This window comes from Lissotriton helveticus, chromosome 3_1 (genome assembly GCF_964261635.1).
Source record: "Lissotriton helveticus chromosome 3_1, aLisHel1.1, whole genome shotgun sequence".
NCBI classification, from domain to species: domain Eukaryota; kingdom Metazoa; phylum Chordata; class Amphibia; order Caudata; family Salamandridae; genus Lissotriton; species Lissotriton helveticus.
This window is the reverse complement of record NC_136061.1, coordinates 1,715,482,088-1,715,509,871: the sequence shown is the minus strand read 5'-3', so window position 1 is coordinate 1,715,509,871 and position 27,784 is coordinate 1,715,482,088.

Sequence of the window (27,784 nt, the reverse complement as noted above, 5' to 3'; positions counted from 1 at the left end):
GTGAAACAGAGGGTGCTGTGAACCTGTGATGATAAACCAGACGTAGAAACAACATAGTCGCGGCCGTTGCAAGCCGAAAAGTAAGTTCGCAATTGCGAACTTGTCCCAAAATCGGCGCGAACACGCGCCAACACAAAAAACGGAAAAATCCGCAAATCCGCTAGAGTTCGCGGATCTTCGCGGATTGCGAATCCGTAAATCCGCAATTTCGCGTACGCGAGATCCGCTAGATCCGCCCATGCTTACTCTTGAGTAAGGCTTGTTCCACTGCTTCGATACCTCCCTGATGGGGTATGGAGGTATATAGTGACCTGACGTCGGCTGTACATAGGATCAGTGGTTCATCGTTGGTGATATCAACTGAAGCAAGTTTATTAAGAAATTCAGTGGTGTCTTTTATATAGCTTGAAGACTTGATAACCAAAGGTTGAAGATATCTGTCTAGATATTTACCAGTGGGTTCGTGGATGGATCCTTTTGTGGAGACAATAGGCCGAAAAGGTGGGTCGAGAAGATTTTTGTGAATCTATGGGCTCATGAAGATTTTAGGGCTTCTGGGATGTTCTTTGCTTAAGTATTTTTTAGTGCGATCTTCAATTATCCCTGATTGGTGCGCTCGGTTAATGATGTTCACTAAAGTATCTTGAAATTCTTTAGTGGGATTATTGTGAAGCTCCATGTACGTATCGGGGTCTTGGATATGTTCCCATAAACGTTGTGTGTACATGGTTGTATTCATTATCACGAGAGCTCCGCCTTTGTCAGCTTTTACACATCGGATGTTTGGATTATTAGCTAAAGTCTTCAAAGTGTCAAGATCTTTCTGTGAGGTATTCCGGTGTTTACTGAGATTTTTAAAATTCACTTTCGCCAAGTCGTTTTTTACTAGGTTCTCAAAAAGGTCGATGCTTTTATGGCTCTGAGGGGCCAGGTAATTGCTGGGCGGGCGTAAACCCATGAGTTGATCTGTTTTAGCGTCAGTTGTTGGGGGTAGGATGTTTTCGAAGAAGTGTCGCAGCCTCAGTTTCCTGGTGAGCTTGAAAGTGCTCACTTCCAGCTCGAGGAGGTTGGTGTGAGTTACTGGGACAAAAGAAGTACCCTTCTCAAGGAGGTTCATTTGATGTTCAGAGATGTCTGTATCAGAAATGTTGATGACTAAGTTGGTTTTTTGGGCTTCAGGTCCTTCTTGGTTACGGTGCTTCGTGTGTTGGGAGGGATTTTTTCCAGATCTTTTCTTCTTGCTCCTCCGGAGTCTGTGATTGTATCTGGGCCTAATCCTAAAAAATGAACTGCGGCAGATTGTTCTGCTCCAGTGGCAGAAGAGGAAGCCTGATCGTTAGTTGGTGGGCGATTTGCTGAAGACGTAGTAGATGTTTTTTGTGGTGGACGCTGAGATGAATCGCTACCTGAAGAAGAAGTGTCGGTTTGGGTGTTGTAAGGTTTGTTTCTTCGACGTTGGGCGTATACATCAGCCCAGGTGTACACTTCATCAAGCTTGTAGTCAAGCGTGTCCCTTCGGTACTTGCGGATCTTGCGTTCGTTAATTTCTCGTTGATGCTTGTCAAGAATGATTTTTACGTCTTCAAGTGTCGAAGTCAGTTCTTCTGGTGTGAGTAGATCTTTAAGTTGACAATCAGTTTCTTTGATTTCTTGTTCAAGGTCTTTCAGAATGCTAGCCAATTCTTCAACAATCAGTAGAATCAGGTCGAGACTGCATCTGTTGAGTATGCCGTTCCACTTGTCTTTAAAATATTTGGAGTTTTTACAAAGGGACGGCTTTAGAGCTATACGGAGACCACGTGGAATTCTGAGGGCTCTATGGTATTTCAGCAGTGTGCTAGCATGTAATTTCTGGTTAATATGACGCTTTGATAGATATAGGAGTTGTTTCAGGCATTGCTCTTTATTGCGAGAGGGTGCAGTCGGGCTAATATCTTCTTCAATCAATCCATAGATGCGTTGGCGTTCATTTTCATCGTAGGCGAGGGTATGAGCCCTCGCTTCAGTACTTCTTGAAATTTCTTCAAATTGCATGTTTTGTGGGCGTGCTCCCTGCCAGTCGGCGGAAAAAGGGTGATTCACAATATGAGTTGGTGGTAGGTGCACAGCACTTTTGGTCAAGGGTGTAGTTGATATTTATTCAGGAAGGGTGCACTCGAGGGTGGTGTGACCGTCACACACCATGAAATATCAATTAAATAGTGTAAGCAAAAGATTTGCATTTACATCCCCTCATGGAGGCACTCCGGGTAGTTCATAGAAATGAATCTGTATGTTGGATTCGAAGGATTTTATTCCAAATGTTTTCCAAATTTGTGGAGTTTTTACTCCCTTTAAACAGTTTGTAGATATTGTCAACATATCATTACAGCGAAACCATGAATCTCCAATGCATTTCGGGCTATCCGCCCTTTATCAAGGAGAGGCTGAAAAAAGAAAGAAATAGAGCCCGGGTCAGGGTGGGGAGGTTGGAAAAGGTTGACAAAAAGGTCGATGTTGGCCGTTTAAGTGGTTAACGAGTGCCGATCAATGTGGTGGGTTGATGTGGGAGTTGGGAGAGGACGCATGGTCCTTGTTTCAAAATTCTCCACAGCTACCAACAAATTCAAAAAAATCATTCTTAATCATTGGCCCATTCTTCAAATAGAACCAGATTTTCGGAACATTTTGAACAACCCTCCGTTGTTCGCTTATACGCGTGGTAAAAACATCAAAGAGATTCTCTCCTCACCACCCACAGTTCAACAAAAATTCTAAGGAACCCAACCATGCCAGAACTGCAACAACTGCAACTGCATAATTAGAGGAAATCAAATCAAACATCCTATGAAAGGCAATTCTATCAAATTACGGGTAAACGCAACATGTGACTCTATGAACCTCATTTATGCCCTAAAATGCCCATGTGGCAAACTATATGTTGGCAAAACTGAAAGGAAGATCAAGGTTCGCATAAACGAACATAAGTCCAACATACGCACGAAACAAGAGAAATCCAACATCGCTACACATTTCCAGGAATTTCACCACACTATAGCACAACTGCAATTTATCGTGCTAGAATGTGTCTCTCGAAGAGAAGGGATCGACAACCGCAAACTGCTCCTGCATTAAGAACTTGAATGGACTTTCCGTTTGCAAACTCTTAAGCCCAATGGATTAAATGATCTTGTAGAATACAGTTGTTATTTGTGATTTACATCCTTTTATTATCTGCATTTCTCTTTATTCAACCTTGTTTATTTACCTTTATTTACCATCATTTTTTAGCCTTCCTTAGACCCTTCAGTCCCTCATCTGCTTCTTTCCCTCCCCATTCCAACATGGCCACCATCCACGAACCCTTAGTCCTCCTTCTATGTTGCACCTATTTAGTTCACCTTCCGATTCACCACGCCGAGTTATCAGACCGTCGCGTTATCTTTCCTGACCGCCACGGCGCGTACCATCCAGTAAGTACCGAACCCCATACAGTCCGCTATGGACGTCATGGTTAGCTTCTATACCATTCACGTCTTTACTTGGTACTTAACACCCGCACCTACGTGCATTTACCACGTATGTTCACCTATCGATTCACCTTTCGTTTGGCACTCTAATTTCACCTTCCTTCGTATTTATCCCAACTCCCACATCAACCCACCACATTGATCGGCACTCGTTAACCACTTAAACGGCCAACATCGACCTTTTTGTCAACCTTTTCCAACCTCCCCACCCTGACCCGGGCTCTATTTCTTTCTTTTTTCAGCCTCTCCTTGATAAAGGGCTGATAGCCCGAATTGCATTGGAGATTCATGGTTTCGCTGTAATGATATGTTGACAATATCTACAAACTGTTTAAAGGGAGTAAAAACTCCACAAATTTGGAAAACATTTGGAATAAAATCCTTCGAATCCAACATACAGATTCATTTCTATGAACTACCCGGAGTGCCTCCATGAGGGGATGTAAATGCAAATCTTTTGCTTACACTATTTAATTGATATTTCATGGTGTGTGATGGTCACACCACCCTCGAGTGCACCCTTCCTGAATAAATATCAACTACACCCTTGACCAAAAGTGCTGTGCACCTACCACCAACTCATATTGTGAATCACTCCTTTTCCGCCGACTGGCAGGGAGCACGCCCACAAAACATGCAATTTGAAGAAATTTCAAGAAGTACTGAAGCGAGGGCTCATACCCTCGCCTACGATGAAAATGAACGCCAACGCATCTATGGATTGATTGAAGAAGATATTAGCCCGACTGCACCCTCTCGCAATAAAGAGCAATGCCTGAAACAACTCCTATATCTATCAAAGCGTCATATTAACCAGAAATTACATGCTAGCATGCTGCTGAAATACCATAGAGCCCTCAGAATTCCACGTGGTCTCCGTATAGCTCTAAAGCCGTCCCTTTGTAAAAACTCCAAAGATTTTAAAGACAAGTGGAACGGCATACTCAACAAATGCAGTCTCGACCTGATTCTACTGATTGTTGAAGAATTGGCTAGCATTCTGAAAGACCTTGAACAAGAAATCAAAGAAACTGATTGTCAACTTAAAGATCTACTCACACCCGAAGAACTGACTTCGACACTTGAAGACGTAAAAATCATTCTTGACAAGCATCAACGAGAAATTAACGAACGCAAGATCCGCAAGTACCGAAGGGACACGCTTGACTACAAGCTTGATAAAGTGTACACCTGGGCTGATGTATACGCCCAACGTCGAAGAAACAAACCTTACAACACCCAAACCGACACTTCTTCTTCAGGTAGCGATTCATCTCAGCGTCCACCACAAAAAACGTCTACTACGTCTTCAGCAAATCGCCCACCAACTAACGATCAGGCTTCCTCTTCTGCCACTGGAGCAGAACAATCTGCCGCAGTTTCTTTTTTAGGATTAGGCCCAGATACAATCACAGACTCCGGAGGAGCAAGAAGAAAAGATCGGGAAAAAAGCCCTCCCAACACACGAAGCACCGTAACCAAGAAGGACCTGAAGCCCAAAAAACCAACTTAGTCATCAACATTTCTGATACAGACATCTCTGAACATCAAATGAACCTCCTTGAGAAGGGTACTTCTTTCGTCCCAGTAACTCACACCAACCTCCTCGAGCTGGAAGTGAGCACTTTCAAGCTCACCAGGAAACTGAGGCTGCGACACTTCTTCGAAAACATCCTACCCCCAACAACTGACGCTAAAACAGATCAACTCATGGGTTTACGCCCGCCCAGCAATTACCTGGCCCCACAGAGCCATAAAAGCATCGACCTTTTTGAGAACCTAGTAAAAAACGACTTGGCGAAAGTGAATTTTAAAAATCTCAGTAAACACCGGAATACCTCACAGAAAGATCTTGACACTTTGAAGACTTTAGCTAATAATCCAAACATCCGATGTGTAAAAGCTGACAAAGGCGGAGCTCTCATGATAATGAATACAACCATGTACACACAACGTTTATGGGAACATATCCAAGACTCCGATACCTACATGGAGCTTCACAATAATCCCACTAAAGAATTTCAAGATACTTTAGTGAACATCATTAACCGAGCGCACCAATCAGGGATAATTGAAGATCGCACTAAAGAATACTTAAGCAAAGAACATCCCAGAAGCCCTAAAATCTTCATGAGCCCGAAGATTCACAAAAACCTTCTCGACCCACCTTTTCGGCCTATTGTCTCCACAAAAGGATCCATCCACGAACCCACTGGTAAATATCTAGACAGATATCTTCAACCTTTGGTTATCAAGTCTTCAAGCTATATAAAAGACACCACTGAATTTCTTAATAAACTTGCTTCAGTTGATATCACCAACGATGAACCACTGATCCTATGTACAGCCGACGTCAGGTCACTATATACCTCCATACCCCATCAGGGAGGTATCGAAGCAGTGGAACAAGCCTTACTCAAGAGCAACATTGACCCTAAAATGCAAACATTCTTGATGGAATTGATGATTTATACGCTGTATCACAGCTATTTCCAAGAAAACGACAAATGGTACCTTCAGCTTACAGGAATGGCCATGGGAAACTGCGCGGCTCCTACCTACGCCAATATTTATATGGAAAACTTCGAGAAAACCCACATCTATGAAAATCCCAAATTCCTTGGCAAACTCAAAATGTATGTAAGATACATAGATGATCTTTTTTTCCTATGGGCGAACTCACAAGAAGAACTCAATGTAGCCCTTACGGACCTCAACACCAAGGATTCACGCATTTACCTTACTTGGCAGACAAGCAGTACAGAAATCCCCTTCCTCGATGTACAGGTTAAAATCCACAACCAGAAAATAATCACCGACTTACATCGTAAAGCCACCGACCGCAACAACACATTACATTATCATAGTTTCCACCAAGGGTCTCTTAAAAACACCTGCCCTACTCACAAATGTTGCGCATCAAACGTATCGTTTCCGAACAAGACACTTACAACAACCGTATCAAGGAAATGCACCAACGTTTCCTAGATAGAGGTTACCCCAAGCCAATCCTCAACGAAGCAGAAACACGTGTTGCCAACACCACTAGACAACAAAGTCTAGTTAAAAACATCAAACCTCCTGCTCAACGCATGGTCCTTGTTTCAAAATTCTCCACAGCTACCAACAAATTCAAAAAAATCATTCTCAATCATTGGCCCATTCTTCAAGTAGAACCAGATTTTCGGAACATTTTTAACAACCCTCCGTTGTTCGCTTATACGCGTGGTAAAAACATCAAAGAGATTCTCTCCTCACCACCCACAGTTCAACAAAAATTCAAAGGAACCCAACCATGCCAGAACTGCAACAACTGCAACTGCATAATTAGAGGAAATCAAATCAAACATCCTATGAAAGGCAATTCTATCAAATTACGGGTAAACGCAACATGTGACTCTATGAACCTCATTTATACCCTAAAATGCCCATGTGGCAAACTATATGTTGGCAAAACTGAAAGGAAGATCAAGGTTCGCATAAACGAACATAAGTCCAACATACGCACGAAACAAGAGAAATCCAACATCGCTACACATTTCCAGGAATTTCACCACACTATAGCACAACTGCAATTTATCGTGCTAGAATGTGTCTCTCGAAGAGAAGGGATCGACAACCGCAAACTGCTCCTGCAGAAAGAACTTGAATGGACTTTCCGTTTGCAAACTCTTAAGCCCAATGGATTAAATGATCGTGTAGAATACAGTTGTTATTTGTGATTTACATCCTTTTATTATCTGCATTGCTCTTTATTCAACCTTGTTTATTTACCTTTATTTACCATCATTTTTTAGCCTTCCTTAGACCCTTCAGTCCCTCATCTGCTTCTTTCCCTCCCCATTCCAACATGGCCACCATCCACGAACCCTTAGTCCTCCTTCTATGTTGCACCTATTTAGTTCACCTTCCGATTCACCACGCCGAGTTATCAGACCGTCGCGTTATCTTTCCTGACCGCCACGGCGCGTACAATCCAGTAAGTACCGAACCCCATACAGTCCGCTATGGACATCATGGTTAGCTTCTATACCATTCACGTCTTTACTTGGTACTTAACACCTGCACCTACGTGCATTTACCACGTATGTTCACCTATCGATTCACCTTTCGTTTGGCACTCTAATTTCACCTTCCTTCGTATTTATCCCAACTCCCACATCAACCCACCACATTGATCGGCACTCGTTAACCACTTAAACGGCCAACATCGACCTTTTGGTCAACCTTTTCCAACCTCCCCACCCTGACCCGGGCTCTATTTCTTTCTTTTTTCAGCCTCTCCTTGATAAAGGGCGGATAGCCCGAAATGCATTGGAGATTCATGGTTTCGCTGTAATGATATGTTGACAATATCTACAAACTGTTTAAAGGGAGTAAAAACTCCACAAATTTGGAAAACATTTGGAATAAAATCCTTCGAATCCAACATACAGATTCATTTCTATGAACTACCCGGAGTGCCTCCATGAGGGGATGTAAATGCAAATCTTTTGCTTACACAATTTAATTGATATTTCATGGTGTGTGATGGTCACACCACCCTCGAGTGCACCCTTCCTGAATAAATATCAACTACACCCTTGACCAAAAGTGCTGTGCACCTACCACCAACTCATATTGTGAAACTAATATTTGTATCATTTATGTCCTTTATGTTGCAAATGCATGTTTGATAAAAATAAATGAACTAATATTGATTATTGTTTTGTCAGAATTAAATGCGGCTGATATATTAATGGGATGTGCTTATTTGCGTGTGCTCATGTTTTGTCTTTTTGTCTTTATGTTGCACAAATCTGTTCGTTGCTTCATTTGCTTTTGCTAGGTAACATAGATTAATGGGTTATTAATTAACAAGGGTGGGTTGGTAACAGAGCGAACTTTATTTCTCACATTAATTGATGGTTTGTGTTTGTTTATACTTTAGTTTTGCGAGTGGGACTAAAGAAAAATGGCTGCTGGTGCTGCAGCTTTCGAGACTTGACCAGAGTGAAATTTTCACACATGCGCAGAATAATTTTACTGAGCTGACAATGTTTAATTCAGAAGTAATCCTGGTCCAGTTGAATGTGTTCTTGGTGACATTTCCAAGGACAGGATATCGAGTGGCCTGCCAAGATTAGGAAGTAAATGTTTCTCCCGACGAAAGTATCATTTTGAGGAAGCAAAGAGGATGGTGAAACTAAGAACAATAAGGGCTAAGATGAAGCCCAGGGCTTGGTCAGGAGTGCGTGACCTGTCAGTGGTCTGACATGGCTCAGCCAATGAAATGTTTGGACTGACAGAAGAATGTTCGATAAAGATACTTTAGTTAGTCAGAAAAGGTATAAAAACTGTCCCCATGGGAGGGAGGGGGCTCTTGCTGCTCATCTTCTCCTGATTCCTGTTAGGCGTGACGTGCTGACGGAATCTTTGGAGCACGTAAGGATCAATAGGGATAAATGACTTTTACCTTTATTCTTTTAGACAAAGTGAGTTTTAGGCAGGGAAATTAGGGCTTAGGTGATGGAAAACTGTTTATTCTTCTTTTAACATGATATTGGATTTTGCTTGGATTTGTCGGACTAATTAGCTATTTCTCTAATAAAATACACTTTCCTTAAAAAAAAAATTAATAAATGAGATTTTTGAAAAGACAGGCTGGACTTGTTATTTCATAGTCATTACCATCAGCAGATCCATTTGCCTAAGTGACTAAATTAAATGCAAAGCTTTACAAAAACCATGGTGAAATCATTATACTGCAATTGTATATAAATGTGTATATAATTTGTGAATAGGTTTAATTAATTAGGTCACATGATTCAGTTGCTCAAAATATGTCACGTTAGTTTAAGGGCCTTATGGGTATTTTATGATTAATGGTGAGTATTGTGGAGTTAAGTAGCGATGTTATGACATATTTTCTATGGGGGCGCTGGATCAATTCTCTGGTAGCAGAACTCGGTTGCTATGGTAACTGACATACTACATGGTAATTACATAGGATGGATGTTTAACATATGTTGAGTTTGTTCACTTTGTTACATGTAGTCGAAAGGTTTTTTCCTGCAGTGTGAAAAATCCTAATTGTGCCGGAATATGTGTAGTGTGACAAAGTGAAGTTGCACAGTGCATTTGTTCTGTTTCAAAATAGTGGCATTGTCATATATCACTAGTGCTGTGGACGTACAGCACAAGTTTAGGGATTTTAGGTGTGCTAGGTAGAATGTATAGTGAGGATTGTCTATGAAATTGTAACTTTTGAGTATAGGGACTTAGAACCTGTTTTAAAACTCACTGTGAAAAGAGTAGTAGAATTTATCCGAACTTGAGTGAAGGGTAAAGTAACGTCGTTTATTTTACTGACAAATGAGGTTTTCTATGGTTGGTTAAAGTCCTACCAGGATTTCATGTATGTATGGTTAGGGATACTTTCCGTTTGAAAGTGTGTAAATGATTTTGTAATTTCGTTTGAGTCAAACTTTGAATTGCTAATTTATGTGCATTCAGAGGGAAACGAGTTCATTTTACCTGTTTGAAGGGTAGAGTAATGATACTTTATCAACGATTGTATATTCTGTGAGATTAGCGTCGTCTAATCCAAGCAAAAGAATTGTATAAACTATCATCTTATTTAGCAAAACAGACAAATGGTTTGTTTATTTGTTATTAATAATTGAAATTAATTGAAAAAGTTTTCTCAAAATGGCGCTGTGAAAATATTTTGTGAAGGAGGGGTGAGTGCTAGGAGTAAGAGACGAGAAGCTGCAGCGGCTGGTACGTCACAGGGTCCGCGCTGTGATTGGTTAACATACGTCACAGCTAGCGCACTGATTGGTTCACGTGACTGAGTTGAACTGTTAGCTGATTGGCTCTTCTTGAAAACAACAATTCTATTGGTTGAGCAAGGTGGTGACGTGACTTAACTTGATTGGCTTGTTGGTGTGTTTCGCGCACGGATTGGCTGGTTTTGCAGAACAACCAGGAAACATTTCCGATCATTTTAAATTAAGTGGATTTGATTAAAACATGAGTTATTACTATAACAAAGAGGAGAAAAAGCTTACATGGCTTCAGAAATTAAAAAATGTATTTCCTCCAGATAAGAAAATTGAGACGCGGGGTGGAAAATTACTTCATAAGTATAAAACACTTGCAGCTTATATGGAAGGTGAATATGGTTATCATACTTGCCTTTGGATGGATAATTGGATGGAATATACTAAAAATGATGGTGTTTTAGCTTGGCCAGAAGATGGTTCATTTAATATGAGAATTTAAAAAAATTTAAGAGAGAAAATGACTGCTCTTGTGCCGAAACCTAGACCAACACAATTTGAGGCTTTAGTTGAATGGGAAGATGAGATGTTTCAACTTCAACGGGAAGCAAGTGGTATAATAAGACCTCCAAAATCAAATTTTAAAAGAGAAACCCATGAGGATAGAATGCGTCGATGGAGACAGGCAGACATGTGTGATGGTCTCTACCCAGTGAGATTAATGATTACTGAAATACCAGGTCAAAAGAATACCCAAAAAAGAAATAATATTGAAGAAACTGATTTAGAAGATCCAGTTTTAGAAGAAATATACCTTACAAATAAGAAACAGACTCCTTTAAAACTAGCTTGTTCATGGTCTACTCTGATGGTTTCCACAGGAACTACACCGAGTGCACCTCCACTTAATGAGGAATCATCTAGATTTTACCAGAATAATACAGAAACTCCTGAAAGATTAGAAACTAGAACTAATTCTAGTGTATATGGTGAAAGTAGACATTTTTCTGAAACTCCAGTTTCAAGAAATGAGACTCTTTCCAGAGGTCTATTGGGTACTGGGAGAGATGAGGAAAATCCAAGTGCTTCAGAATATTTACGATCAAAAGAAGAATTATTTCGGCAATTAAGTAAAGGCATGGAAGCAGTAACAGTTCCAGTAACGATTGGTCCTGTTCAACCTGTTTTTGATCAGGGAGAAATTAGACATCTAGGTTTAACTATTCCATTAAATGCAGAAATTCATAAAGTGGCTGAAAAATTTTACTCGGAATTAATACATCGAGAAAAAACAATGATGCCTGATTTAACTTTTAATCCAGGTTCATTATGTAGAACACCCATAGGTGCAGAATCAGATACTGAGTCTCCAGGAAAAAGTGTTGAGAAAATAGATTCAGTCTCAAAGCTTGATGTTGCAAAACTTAAAGCAGGTTTGGAGGAATTAATCATTGGCACAATTGGTCCTGACAGTTTAAAGCATTATCAAGATGTGAATTGTTATTCATTTGCAAAAGCATACAATGGAAAACGAAGAATAACTATGAACAGTTAGAAGGAGTGGCTACAGAACTGGAAATTGATCTTAGCAAACAAAAAAATTTGGAAAAACATTATAGATTAGATTTTACTTAAAAAGACATTGGAAATTTTAATGCAATGGGAAGAACTCTGCATATAAAAGATTTGATTGTGTACATTAAAAAATTGGGCGATTTGAGCAAATGGAGAGTGAAGTGGACAAAGAAAAGAGAGGAAGAAAGGAGAGAAAGGAGCATGGTGACTTATCAGTACCCAATGAGAGAAATAGCAGGAGGTGGTTATGTACATGTTTCTTGGTCTAGACAGGACATTTTAGTATTCACAAATGATTTTCCTCGGTTGAGAGAAAAGCCAGTGGAATGGTATCGACAGGTAGACAGATTCATAAAGGTTTCGAAAGTTCTGTGGATTGATCTGGATGGATTCTTTGACATTGTTGTCCCGTCAGATCTTTGGACAGAATGTAAAGTCTCTGTAAGTTGGCCAAAGATAGAGCCTGCTCGAGATGAAGTAACATGTGCTCCTTCTCCAGTTGTCATGGATTTATATGATAAAGTAATTGTATGGTTAAAAAACAAAATTGCCCCTAAAGAAGTAGATTGGGTTAAAATTGACAGAACAAATCAAGAACCAAAAGAATCAGTGCATTCATTTTATGAAAGATTACTGTTAGTTTTCAAACAGTACAGTGGTTATGAAAAATTAAGTGAAAAGGACATGAGTCATTTTATATACAGGTTTGTTTATGGCCTGAGACCTGAAATTGGAGAAATGATTAGAAATGGAATTGTCGGTTGGCAATCTCTCTCAGTTGACGACATATTGAGAAAGGCAAAATATTGCAGTGATGAGATAGATGCAAGACAGAAAAAGCTTAAAGAAAAGGCAATGTGGGCACAGGTAAAAGTAGCTGAACAGCAAATTGCGAATTTGGAAAGCAAAAATGTAAATCTTAACCAGAATCAGGGTCAAGGAAGATTTAAAGGTAATTTTAATAAACCTAAATTTAATGTTAATATTGAAGAGCTAAAACAAAAGTTACCTTGTTTTAATTGTGGAGAAATTGGACACTGGAAGCGCGAGTGTAAAAATCCGCCCAGAAATTTTAAAAATGCATCATTAAATCCACAGATGCAGAATGATGTAAATCTGCAGCAACAGCTACAGCGACAATTAAATGAGCTAAATCTTCAGCAACAGCTACAGCGACAGTTAGCGAATCAGCAGAGTCAGATTCCACAACCTCCTCTCCCTAACTGTGTGAATGGTTAGAGGTATAATTCGGAAACAGGATTCAGCAGAGGTGATCAGGTAATTAGACCACAAAGAGTGAATGTGTCAAATGTTTCTCGACAATTTTTGATGACAGAAAATGGTGGAAGTGATTCTGAGGATTACTATGACGGTGCCTGAGAGAGGGCGAAGAGTGTGTACTTGGAGCCACTCTTGAGGTTGACCAGTCTGGTCCATTTGTAAATGGTAAAGTGAATGATGTAGAAATCACTTTTCTTGTGGACACTGGTGCTACCCGTTCTACTGTTAGATCAGTGGAAATAGAAAACCTGCCTCTCTCTGGTGAATCAATCCAAGTAGTTGGTGTTGCTAATCAACAAATTAAAACAGATTTAACAGAGCCTGTAAAAATTGAAATTGGAAAATTTAAAGACAAACACAGATTTGTAGTTTGTAACAGCAGTCCTGTAAACTTGCTAGGGAGAGACATTCTCTGCAAGATGAACTGCAAAATATATTGCTCACCGGAAGGTATTGAGCTTCAGACTCTAGAAGATGGGCTTTACAGATTGACAATGCTAATGATTGAAGCTGAGGAAAGTAAATTATTTCCTGCATTTGATAAAGACATATTACCTGAAGAACTAAAAAAAGACAGTCAAGGTTGAGATTTGGGATTTGACAGGAAATGAGATGGGCTTAATGAAAAATGTAGACCCAGTTAAAATCACAGTGAAACAAGGAATAGATTTCCCAAACATTCCGCAGTACAAAATGAAAGCAGAGACAATTGAAGGTGTCATACCTGTAATTGACAAATTCATAAAACAGGGTGTTCTAAAAGAAATCAAAAGTAGTCCTTGTAATTCACCGGTTATGGGAATTAAAAAGCCAAATGGTACTTACAAAATAGTTCAAGATTTGAGAAGGGTTAACCAGATAGTTGTTCCATGTTGTCCAATTGTTCCAAATCCAGCAGTTATCCTTTACCAAATTCCGCATGATGCAGAATGGTATACAGTCATTGACCATTGCAATGCATTCTTTACTGTTCCATTGCATCCAGATAACCAGAAAATGTTTGCGTTTCGGTTCCAAGGTCGTATATTAGCATGGTGTCGTATTCCTCAAGGGTATACAGAGAGTCCATCTATCTTTAATCAGTTATTAAAAAAGTCCTTGGAGAATCTAAATTTACCTGGAAAATCGACATTGGTTTAGTACATTGATGACTTACTAGTAGCAGCAAAAACACGAGATAATTGTGTTACAGATACAATTACTCTTTTGAATCACTTTGCAGATGAAGGACATAAAGTGTCTCCTGCAAAATTACAGTTTTGCAAACAAAAAGTAAAATACCTTGGTCACACAATTACAAAGGGAATTAGACAAGTGACAATTGATAGAATTAAAATGATTCAGAGCATGCAACCTCCAAAAACGCAGAGACAAGTTAGAATATTTCTAGGGATGGTTGGCTATTGTCGCCAATGGATTAGTGGATTTTCAGTAATTGCAAAACCTCTGCAGAGATTAACAAAATCAGATATAAAAGATCCAATTGTTCTGACAGAAATTGAAATGGAAGCTTTTGAAAAATTAAAAAGAAGTTTATGTGAAGCACCTGCTCTAGGTATGCCAGACTACGAAAAAGATTTTGAGCTGTACTGCAGTGAAAGAGAAGGATGTGCATTATCTGTTCTAATTCAGAGGCATGGAAAACTGAGAAAACCAATTGCATATTTCTCAGCAGTACTTGATCCTGTTGCAAAGGCATTACCTGGCTGCTTAAAAGCAGTAGCTGCAACAAGTGTGAGCCTTGAGCAAAGTGAGGGAATTATAATGGGATTTCCTGTAAAAGTTTATGTACCCCATTCTGTTGAAATTCTTCTTACTAGAAGTAAAACTCAGCATTTAACAAGTAACAGACTTACAAAATATGAAAAGGTTATTCTGGGATCAGATGATGTTTCGATAACAAGGTGTGTGAATTTAAATCCTTCAACATTATTGCCTGATGGAAATGTGACAGAAATCAGAAGTGAAAATGATATTGACCATGAGTGCTTGGATGTTTTGGAATATTGTACCAAGCCTAGGCAGGACATTAAAGATGTTCCTTTGCCTGAGTCAGATTTTGTTTACTTTGTTGATGGTTCTTGTTTAAGAACAGAGGAAAGCTTTCTGAGAGTGGCATATTCTGTCTGCACAGTTGCTGATGTGATCGAAGCATCATGTCTCGAAGGAATTCGTTCAGCTCAAGTAGCAGAACTGATTGCTTTGATTCGTGCATGTGATAAAGCAAAAGATTTAAAAATCACTGTAGTGACTGACAGCCAATATGGATACGGAGTTGTACATGATTATGGACAGCTCTGGTCTCAAAGAGGTTATTTAACTTCTGCAGGTTCTCCTATTAGAAATGCAAAATTGATTAAAAGGTTGATAGATGGCATTCAATTACCAGAAAAATTGCTGTCGTGAAATGTGCAGCACATAAAAAGGGTGAAGATTTTATCACAAAAGGAAATGCCTATGCAGATGAGATTGCCAGATACTGTGCGAAAAACAATTGTTCAATTAATCGGGGAAAAAATGAAGAACATGTTCTGAGCTCACTTATGTTAACATCAGTAGTTGAAATATGGCAGGGAGTAAAAGATTTACAAGATGAGGCAAGTGAAGAAGAGAAAAACACATGGTTGAAAGCAGAATGTAGACAGCGAGATGAGGATGGAATTTGGACTTACAAAGATGGTAGACCAGTTTTACCAAATAGCATGATTGCTGACATGGCCAGGATGTATCATGGTCAGGGACATATAGGAAGAGATTCTATGATCAGGCTTTTCAGACAGACTTGGTTCAATCCAAAGTTTAGAATTATAGCAGAATCTTTTTGTCAAAGGTGCTTGATTTGCCAACAAATGAACCCCAACAGAAAAACAGTTGTGAGTATGGGAACCATAGGACGGGAAGGTGGTCTATTCACAAGGTTGCAAATGGATTTCATTGAGATGCCACCACACAACAAATTACGTTATGTCCTCGTAATAATCTGTTTGTTTTCAAGATGGGTTGAAGCGTTTCCTACACGTCACAATGATGCAATTACTGTTGCAAAATTACTCTTAAGGGAAATTATACCTAGGTACGGTTTTCCAGTGACTCTGGAAAGTGATCGTGGAACACATTTTGAAAACAGATTATTACAATTGATTTGTGAAGCTTTACACATAGAACAGAAGCTACATTGTGCATACAGACCAGAAGTATCAGGTGCTGTTGAGCAAGTAAACGGAACCATTGAGAATAGACTTGCAAAAATGTGTCTAGCTACAGGCATGAATTGGACTGATGCACTTCCACTTGTTTTGATGTCTTTGAGAAGTACACCTGATAAAAAGACAGGTTTAAGTCCACATGATATACTCATGGGCAGGGTCATGAGACAGGCATTTATACCAGTAGGAAAGTTGATGACTATTAATGATAGTGTCATTTTGGAATATTGTTGGACTTTGTCTGATGTCGTGAATTCTGTGTGTCATCAGGTGGGAACTGAAGTGCAAACAAGAGAAAAAGAACAAGCACATGATTTATTACCAGGTGATTGGGTAAGGACAAAAGTTAATCGAAGAAGAAACTGTCTGGTACCCAGGTGGCATAAAGCGAGACAAGTCATTCTAGTTACAACAAATGCAGTAAAGTGTAAGGGTTTGAAGAGGTGGATTCACACAAGCCATACTATTCGTGTACCTCCACCTGAAAATTCTGATGAAGAAAGTGACACTACAGTTGATTCAGATTCTGAAGAAGAACCTGAGAGAAATCAAGATTCTGAAGATCGACAGGCAGGTCAACATCTGGAAAATTCAACTGAGAATGAAGTATTGAATGAAAAAGATTTGGAAATTGTGATACTAGACTCTGAAAATGATGAAGATCTGCTAGAAAAAGAAGCAGAGGAAGAGTTTGATCAAGTTGTGATTCAAGACCAGGAGAGTATTGAAAAGCAGAAAAGAAGCTCTGAAAGCAGGAACAGAAAATCTGAAACTGGGAAGTTGAAGGTAATTGAAGAAGAAGAAGAGGAATTACCGAGTACCAGCTATAAAGATAGAGTTCCTAACAGAGTGAAATTGCCGAGTAAAGAAGTACCTGAGTCGAGAATTCAAATCTCTGACAGTGAAACTGAAGAGAGTGATGAAGACTCTCAGATAAGACATTTTAGAAAAAGAGCTTGGCGAACAGAGTCTAATGTGACTGAGCCAAAGAGGAAATTACTGAGAAAAGATGATAACTGGCCAAATGAAAATGAAGGCCTGAAATTCAAATTGTTAAAGAAATCGAAAGAGCAAATTAATGAGATTTCAAGTCAAAAGGATCCTGAACAGAAAATTGAAGCAGGAAAGAAAATTGAAGTCATTAGTGGCAGGGCAAAGAGAGTTGTGAAACCAAATCAAAAGTATAAGTCTCCTGAGTGGACTTATATAATTATTCCACCTGTTGTGGAGGTCAACAGCAGTAGTCAGGAAGATATAGAAGATAATAGTGAAAATGATTGAAAAAAAAAAATTCTGTAAAAATTTAGGGTTTTAATTTTTGGCGCAAGGCTGAAGAAATTGTGTTAGGTGACACAAGGTCGAAGAAATCTTGCTAGTTGGAAGACAAATTGTGACGGAAGGTCGAAGAAAAGCTGTTAGAAAGTAGGGTTTTAAAAAAATATATATTAAATAGGGGGTATTAGAAATTTTAGAAAATTTAGACAATTTTAATTTTTGATTTTTGTTTTCTTTACAAAGCTTTGTTAAAGGAGTGAAAATTCCTTATGATTTTGTTAATAACAGTTCAAGGTGCTCCATTCTTAGGAGATGCTGTAAGATGTCTTTGATTTGTATGTTTCTAATAATTGTACCGTGGTTAGTTTTGCTGTCATTTTCCCTTTTGGACTTGACAAAAAAACTTATAAGGTCAATATGACAAGCAAAGCTTCAGTTAAACAAGACAAACATAGTGTGACAAGTAAAACTAACAGAGTAATTGATCATAGACCAGAGATTCACCAAGATAGATCTGTTAGTGATTTTTCTAGCAATTCTTTTTCAAGACTTTTGGCAGAATATGTAAAAGTTATGGAAGTCAAGGATTGTTATATATGTGTAAATTTGCCTGCTTCTGTTTCAGAGGGAGTAACATATAATATGCTTCCTCTTACTTATGGCATAACTTGCAGTGTGATAGCTAGTTTATTTTATCAGACTGGACGCTTTGAGTATTATTACTCTAATTATGATGAGATTTTTGCAAACCTGAAAATTGAGAAAAGCCTAAATCAATCAATCAATCAATCAAAGCATCTGTATAGCGCACTACTCACCCGGAGGGTCTCAAGGCCCTGGGGGGAGGGGGTCCGCTACTGCTCGAACAGCCAGGTCTTGAGCTGCTTCCTGAAGGCGAGGTGGTCTTGGGTCAGGCGGAGGTGGGTCGGAAGGGAGTTCCAGGTCTTGGCGGCCAGGTAGGAGAAGGATCTTCCTCCTGTGGTGGCTCCTCGGATGCGGGGGACGGCGGCGAGGGCGTGGCTGGTCGATCGAAGCTGGCGTTTGGGAGCGTAGAAGTTGAGGCGGCTGTTGAGGTATCCTGGGCCTTGGTTGTGTAGGGCTTTGTGTGCGTGGGTGAGGAGCCGGAAGGTGATTCTCTTGTTGACCGGGAGCCAGTGCAGGTCTCTCAGGTGTCCGGAGATGTGGCTTCGGCGGGGGATGTCCAGGATGAGTCGTGCTGAGGTGTTCTGGATCCGCTGGAGTCTCTTCTGGAGTTTGGCGGTGGTTCCGGCGTAGAGTGAGTTGCCGTAGTCCAGACGGCTGGTGACGAGGGCCTGGGTGACCGTCTTCCTGGTCTCGGTGGGGATCCATCGGAAGATCTTACGTAGCATGCGCAGGATGTTGAAGCACGACGAGGAGACGGCATTGACTTGTCTGGTCATGGAGAGGGAGGAGTCCAGGATGAAGCCCAGGTTGCGTGCGTGGTCTGTTGTTTTGGGTGCGCTGCCCAGGGCGGGGGGCCACCAGGAGTCGTCCCAGGTGGAGGGTGAGGATCCCAGGATGAGGACTTCCGTTTTGTCCGAGTTCAGTTTCAGGCGGCTGTTCAACATCCATTTGGCTACGTCTGTCATCCCTTCGTGCAGGTTGGCTCTGGCGGTGGTGGGGTCGTTGGTGAGGGAGAGGATCAGCTGGGTGTCGTCGGTGTAGGAGATGATGTTGAGGTTGTGCTGGCGTGCGATGGCTGCGAGGGGGCTCATGTATACGTTGAAGAGTGTTGGGCTGAGCGAGGAGCCTTGAGGAACGCCGCAGATGACTTCGGTGGCCTCCGATCTGAACGGGGAGAGGCGGACTCTCTGTGTCCTTCCGGCGAGGAAGGAGATGATCCACTCCAGTGCCTTCTCCTGGATTCCGACGTTGCTGAGGCGCTGTACTAGGGTGCGGTGGCAGACAGTGTCGAAGGCCGCGGAGAGGTCCAGGAGGATGAGGGCCGCTGTTTCTCCGTTGTCGAGCAGGGCTCGGATGTCATCGGTAGCTGCGATCAGGGCGGTCTCGGTGCTGTGGTTGGCCCGGAAGCCAGACTGCGAGAGGTCGATGGAACCGTTCGTCTCAAGGAAGGCGGCCAGTTGCTTGTTGACGATCTTCTCGATGACTTTTGCCGGAAACGGGAGTAGCGAGATGGGGCGGTAGTTCTTGAGGTCGGTGGGGTCGGCTGATGGTTTCTTGAGTAGAGCGCTGAGTTCGGCGTGCTTCCAGCTCTCTGGGAAGGTGGCGATGTTGAAGGAGGTGTTGATGATGTCCCGCAGGTGGGGTGCGATGACGGCGTCGGCCTTGTTGAAGACGTGGTGAGGGCAGGGGTCTGTCGGAGATCCGGAGTGGATGGAGTTCATCGTGCGGATGGTGTCTTCGGTGCTGATCAGGGTCCAGGCGCGGAGGGTGGTGGTGGGGGGCGGTGGTTCGGTCGCGGCGTGCGTCGGTTGAGTGCTGAAGCTGTTGTGTATGTCCGCGATCTTGTTGTGGAAGTAGGAGGCGAGGGAGTTGCAGAGGTCTTGCAAAGGGGTGATGTCATTGTTTCCGGCATTGGGGTTGGAGAGCTCTTTGACGATGTTGAAGAGTTACTTGCTGTTTTGTGCGTTGTTGTCCAGTCGTTCCTTGAATGCGGTTTTCTTGGTGGCGTGGATCAGTTGGTGGTGTTTTCGGGTGGCGAGCTTGAGGGCAGTCATGTTGTCCGGTGTTGGGTCTCTGTGCCAGGTTTTCTCGAGTGCTCTGCAGTTCTTCTTGGAGCTCTTGAGTTCGTCGTTAAACCATGGGGCACAAACAAGCTAAACAGATGGGGCACAAACAAGCTAAACAGATGAGGGAATTTTTCATTGTGACAAATGAATTTACCTATGAATATGCTTTTAGAAATAATTTGACTTGTAAATTGAGAACTGAGGAAAAGTCTTTCCTGAATTTAGTTGAGGAGAGAAGAGCAATTCTTAAAAGAAATGAGATGCTCAAACAGACTAAATCAAAATTCTGGCAGATAGAGGACGAAAAGTTTAATGGTAAATCATTTGAGAATGTTGCTATACACATTGACAAACCAATTAGTGGTAAATTTTTTATTAGGAGAGATAATACTTTGTTTGATAATTATTTTGTGGGTGCAAGCCATTGTGAGGACACAAATCATGGGGGTGTTGGGGATTCAAGGGTGGAAAAGACCAAATTTTTCCTGGAATTTATTTTGTTTGTGGAGACAAAGCTTATTATAACCTCCGAGATCACTGGTATTGGAAGTGTTTTGTTGGAATTGTTTTTCCAAATTTATTTCATGTTGACAGAAATGCAGAAGGTTCATTTGAAATCAGCAGTCATGTAAATAGGTATAAAAGAGAAAGTTTCTCGGAGATTCTGGGAGACATTTTTGAAGCAGTAATACCTTTAGTAGGTATAACCCTGAATGCAGGTAGAATCAGAAAATTGTCTACAATTGTTGACAGATTGTCAACTGACACAGCTAGTGGTCTCCAATTAGTGGATACTGAGGTCATTGCTATACGGTCCATGGTAATGCAGAATCGTCTTGCTTTAGACATTCTGCTCTTTTTCAACAACAAGGGACCCCAAAAAACAGTCAGCCAGGGACCTCGGGGAGCAATTTTTTTGAAACAACAATGGTCCCGTGCATGAAAAGATAGACATACAATAAATATAGACGAAATCAAATCTATATTTTGGAAGGACTTGTCCAGCCGGACAGAGGTCTTTCAAGTTTACTGAATAAACAAGATTTACACAGGTGGAACAAAGATACCTTCCACAGAACCCCTGTGTGGTGCACAAGCCTGTGCCCAACACATGCGGGTTGATTACCGTTAGTGAAGATAGGAAAGGTTTGAAGGCAAACAACAAGCGTTTTTCTGTTTTACAAATACATTACACAGAAAATATCATTAAGCACCATTACAACAAACTATACAATCAATCATCTGTATAGGGTGCATAAGCAGGTCGACGGCGTTTCGGTTCCCCTTAAAGAGTTATGGGAACCATCATCAGGACAAACAGTAATATTGCCTTTCTCATTAAACCTTACTTTGCCAATGCAGCAATTTCCTATCTTCACTAACGGTAATCAACCCGCATGTGTTGGGCACAGGCTTAGACATTCTGCTAGCAAAAGAGGGAGGAGTTTGTGGCATTTTACATGTTCAACACTGTTGTACCTATATATATGTATATTAAAAATATCACTGAGTTGCAATCAGAAATTATACCCTTGGAAGAAGATGATTTTTCAGAACGCTTATCCAAAAGATTTGCAGCAATTAAAACTTGGTTTAAGGAGATTGGTGGTTCAATTCTTGTCAAAATACTGACACCTTTACTAGTTATAGTTTTTATGATATTGTTGTTAAAGATCAGTTGTATGTTACACAAGAGAAAGAAATATTTGAGGGAAAAGAAAAGAATATACAAGATCAGAAAGGAACAGGAGAGAGAGATAGAACTGGAAGAGTTTCGTAAAACACAATATGAAAGTTGTAGACAAACAGCTGAGACAAGTCTTTAGAAATACTAACACAGTGAAAATCAAAACATGTTCTTCTATGGGATAAAATGTTGTTAAAAGTTTGGGTGTATTTTGGTGATTTTGAAATCACCAGATGAGGGAGTTGATGGAGCGAGATTTAGAAATATATTTATTTCAACTCGCAAAGTTAAACTTCCATAATAAATAATTGTACTAAACGTGAATGGAGTGAAAATTACTAATCCACTTAGAGTAAATTGCAGATCATTACACGTGGGAAACTAATATTTGTGCTCATTTATGTGCTTTATGTTGCAAATGCATGTTTGAGAAAAATAAATGAACTAATATTGTCTATTGCTTTGTCAGAAATAAATGCGGCTGATATATTAATGGCATGTGCCTATTTGCGTGTGCTCATGTTTTGTCTTTTTGTCTTTATGTTGCACAAATCTGTTCGTTGCTTCATTTGCTTTTGCTAGGTAACATAGATTAACATAGATTAATGGGTTATTAATTAGCAAAGGTGGGTGGGTAGCAGAGCAAACTTTATTTCTCACATTAATAGATGTTTTGTGTTTGTTTGTACATTAGTTTTGCGAGTGGGCCTAAAGAAAAATGGCTGCTGGTGCTGCAGCTTTCGAGACTTGACCAGAGTGAAATTTTCACACATGCGCAGAATAATTTTGCTGAGCTGACAACGTTTAATTCAGAAGTAATCCTGGTCGAGTTGAATGTGTTCTTGGTGACATTTCCAAGGACAGGATATCGAGTGGCCTGCCAAGATTAGGAAGTAAATGTTTCTCCCGACGAAAGTATCATTTTGAGGAAGCAAAGAGGATGGTGAAACTAAGAACAATAAGGGCTAAGATGAAGCCCCGGACTTGGTCTGGAGTGCGTGACCTGTCAGTGGTCTGACATGGCTCAGCCAATGAAACGTTTGGATTGACAGAAAAATGTTCGATAAAGATACTTTAGTTAGTCAGAAAAGGTATAAAAACTGACTGTGGGAGGGAGGGGGCTCTTGCTGCTCATCTTCTCCTGATTCCTGTTAGGCGTGACGTGCTGACGGACTCTTTGGAGCACGTAAGGATGAATAGGGATAAATGACTTTTAACTTTATTCTTTTAGGCAAAGTGAGTTTTAGGCAGGGAAATTAGGGCTTAGGTGATGGAAAACTGTTTATTCTTCTTTTAACATGATATTGGATTTTGGTTGGAACTGTCGGACTAATTAGCTATTTCTCTAATAAAATACACTTTCCTTAAATAAATAATTAATAAATGAGATTTTTGAAAAGACAAGCTGGACTTGTTATTTCATAGTCATTACCATCAGCAGATCCATTTGCCTAAGTGACTTAATCAAATGCAAAGCTTTACAAAAACCATGGTGAAATCATTATACTGCAATTGTATATAAATGTGTATATAATTTGTGAATAGGTTTAATTAATTAGGTCACATGATTCAGTTGCTCAAAATATGTCACGTTAGTTTATGGGCCTTATGAGTATTTTATGATTAATGGTGAGTATTGTGGAGTTAGGTAGCGATGTTATGACATATTTTCTATAGGGGCGCTGGATCAGCCTCAACGGCCCCCCTCAAGCCCCAGGAACCACCACCCCCGGAAATTTGTGTATAACGGGAGGCACACTGCGTGGCCCTCTGCCTGGTGCCCTTGAGGGCCCTGGGTACCGCCACGCCCGACGGCCGGCTCCTGCAGCGTCCCGGGGTGCCTACCCCCGGGATACTGCTATTTGCTTTGACAGGACGGGACTCTCATGACTCCTGCCCTCCCATAGCAAACTTAGGGGCAGATTAGGATACCGGTTTTTCCGTATCCTCCGGGCCGGCGGAAGCCACCGCCGGCCGGAGAATATGGAAAAACCGCAGCGGACCCACCAAAGACCCACCGCCACATTAGGATGGCTGGTGGGTCCAGGTATACATCCGCAGCTTTTCTGCCGTGTTGGCTTAAAACCACGGCGGAAAAGCCCTAATATGGTGGCGGTGTCTCTCAGACACCGCCAGCCATATTAGGATGCCCAAAAAGAAATGCTTTTCCACAGCGGGTTTTCCGCCGTGGAAAAGCATATGGAGCTGCACTGCGGGGGCCCGTTACGGGCCCCCTGGGTGAAGGGGGGTGGGGGGTGCACATGGGGGGTACCTATGGTACCCCCCTGCATTTGTATGCATTAATCGGCAGGCACCGCGTGGTGCCTGCCGCTTTCTGCATACAAATGCAATGTATGCATTTTTAACATTGCGGCGGGTGCAGCTTTAAGCTGCACCCGCCGCAATGTTAAAAATAGAGGATGTGACCGCCAGGGTGGCGGTCACATCCTAATTGGACAGGAGGGAACTCCGCAGGCCATGCGAAGGTTCCCTCCTCCTGGATGGTCGCGGACGGACTCAAGTCCGTCTGCGATCATAATGAGCCCCATAGTTTGCATTTTGAAAGACAGAGCAGCTAACTCTGTTCTCACTTTCAAAATCCAAAGCAGATGGCATTTCCACATACAAATTAGCATCTCCCGATGCGAAAAAGCAATGCCGGCTCCCGAAGATTGCAAAAGTTCATCACACAATGTTGCTAAATAAATCAGCATGTGTGCTTGACTTCTCAATATAACAGCTTATCCTACGTAATGTTATTTTTAATCATGTTGTGATAACCAATAAGAATCATGCTTTTAAAAATCAGAAACATGCACCCTAGTTTTCAGTGTAGAATGTTGTCAAACAACCAATCATCTCTTTTCTGTTTTTCAACACTGCATCTTATCCACCATTTTAGAAAAATCTTAGTTTTCAAACCGCCATTTCATTTACAGAGACCATCTGAGTGCATCAAGACCTCCTTTCAAGATGCTTAGTCTGTGAATTGTGGGACACAACTACCTTTTCTTGAGCCAAAGAGACTATAGAATGGGGTCCATTTACCACAACAATCTGCATTTAAATATGCATGGCATCTATAGGAGAGATGCTGTTCATTTTACAGATGAAGGGAATTGAGTCTTCCTCATGAACTTTAGACTCGGCATCGGTACTTATTTGTAGGTACTAAAATCTCTCAAAAAACACAAGGGCTCTTTTTAGAGCCACCCAAGATCTAAACACATAGGCTTCATGTATATCTAAAAAATACATGCTTTGGTTTTTTTCGGCGGCGAAATGCGCGAATCCTACGCGCATCCCGCGACTTTAAAAAAAAAAAATATTATTTTCTTACTTTATTTGCCCTACGAGTCCTTATGGGGCCCCCCGAGCAGGCCTAGGAGGTCAGGGTGTGTCTACCCTGCCCCTGTTCATGTTTTGCACACATATTGCACACATATTCCACTGACTTACTTAGCCTCGCTTCTACCGAGGCGCAAAATGGCTGCCAACAGTTCCTGGTTTCGTATGTTTACAACCGCTTGACAGCCAATTAACATTGAGCGTGTGATCGGGACGGTGAGCTTATAATATAATGCCAATCCTCGCACTAACCGCGGATCCACCGCGCCCATAGATATATAAATGACTTTAACCGTAATTTTCTCAGAAACTACTGAACAGATTGACACCATATAAGCAAAAGGCACAAGTCCGAACTGAGGACTACCTCTCTTCCCAATTTGGTGTGATTCCGTTCAGCCGTCCTATGAGAAATTGCATGGGGAAAACACGTTTTGGGACCCCCCTTTTTTCTCAGCCCCCGCTTGACCAATCACCCCTAAACTTTCAGGGACAGAGCGGAACTGAACTGGCCAAAAGTCTGGAAAATTTCAAGAAGATTTATCAATCAACGCCAAAGTTATTGCCAATAGAATGTTGCAGTTTTCCTATGGGTAATAGGACAGCCAGTTGGTAATATATATATATATATATATATATATATATATATATATATATATATATATATATATTCACTGAAAAAACCATAGGTTGTACACCAGTTATAGTTAGCTGGGAATTTTACTCGCATAAAACCATTGAAGTTCCCACGTTATAGTTAGTTGGACTCCCTATAACTTGCCCGTGCAATGCACTGCTGATGACTTCACATATTACATCACTCATGACATGGTCAGTGACATCACTCATGATGACACAGATGTTTTCAATGGTTTTATTCAAGTAAAATTCCCAGCTAACTATAACTGGTGTAAAACCTATGGTTTTATCAGTGAATTTAATATGTTTTTTAAATGCTAATTCCTAACTATAACTGGTGTGAAACCTATGGTTTTTTCAGTGAATTTCAGCGGTTTTTTAATAGCAAATCTCTATAGGTATGAAATAATATTTTTTATAATCAATTTTATATTGTATAAATATGTAATTTTTTTAAAAATATTTTTTGCCCGGAGCGCTCCTGGGGCGCGTACCGGTGAACGCACGGGTAAGCGCAATGTTACGGCGCGCCCCGGGGCGCGTACCGGTGAGCGTCCTGTTAGCGCTATTCCCGCGAACGAAAACAACATCGTGACGTATCACGTAGCCGCGTGATGCGTCATATGACGCACTGCGTAAGCACACCCGGAAGCACGCGATCGTATGCGACCTAAGTGCCCCGACGCGCTTACGCTACGCGCCCCGGGACGCGCCCCAGGGCGCGTAGCGTAAGCGCGTCAAGCCATGGGACTTTAAAATAACACTTTTCATTGGTTCAGAACTTTTTTTTTTCCAAATTGTGTGAAACCCACCCATTTCTCTCACTATTGCTTTGTACTTGGAGAGAGCAAGAGCTGTTCTGTGTACTGTCTTCATCTCCTACTTTCCTGATCTACAGCAATGGCTGCAAGGGAGTCATCCAGCAGTGATTCCGACGATTTTTTGGATGAGGACCCTCCTCACCAGAAGAAAAAGGACCATTTCATCTGGAAATTCTATGACATCCCAGAAGGACAAAAAAAAGTTAATGCTCCAAAAGTAACCTGCAAAATATGTGGCAGTACTTTATCCAGAGGCAATCCTCTAACAAAATATAGCTTTGGAAATGCCAATTTAATCAGGCATGTCAAAAGAAGACACCCAAAAAAATTTGCCAGGGAGAGTGTCAGGGAGCTGGCACGGAATTTACCCACAGATGGCAGCAGCACCTCCACTGGTGGAGCAACACCTTCGGGACCACCCCGTAGAAGAATGGTCCCTAACATACAGCCGGTGTTTGCAGGCATCAAATTTCTGTGCACGCAGTGTGACGAACTGCTCTGCTATGGGGAGCAGAGTGTTGAACTCATTGCCATAAAGAAACAGGAACACCGCTGCCCTGCCAGTCCCTAAATGTTCACATTTTTTCGCCCCTGTTGAGCAGTTTTGGAATCCCTGTTTTTGTTTTTCCCCTGAAAAAAATCAAAAAAAAATATAAAATCGTTTTAAAAAGTCTAAAAAAATATAAAACAACAAAAACAAAAAAAAAGTTCTTTTCAGAACTACCTCCAATTTATAAAACAATGCTATTTTTTTTTTTAAAAATCTGTCATTTTTTATCTCCATGGTACGCTCCCCAGTACGCTCCCCGGTGCGCGTACTGGGCGCTCTCCCCCACGAAAATCGAATGTCTTTTTTTTTTTTTTACCCGCGGGACCCTTTTATGGCCCCCACATCAAACCTAGGGGGTCAGGGGGGGTGTACCCTGCCCCTTTCTGCTCATTTCCCCCTTTGATTTTTGCCACCTCTT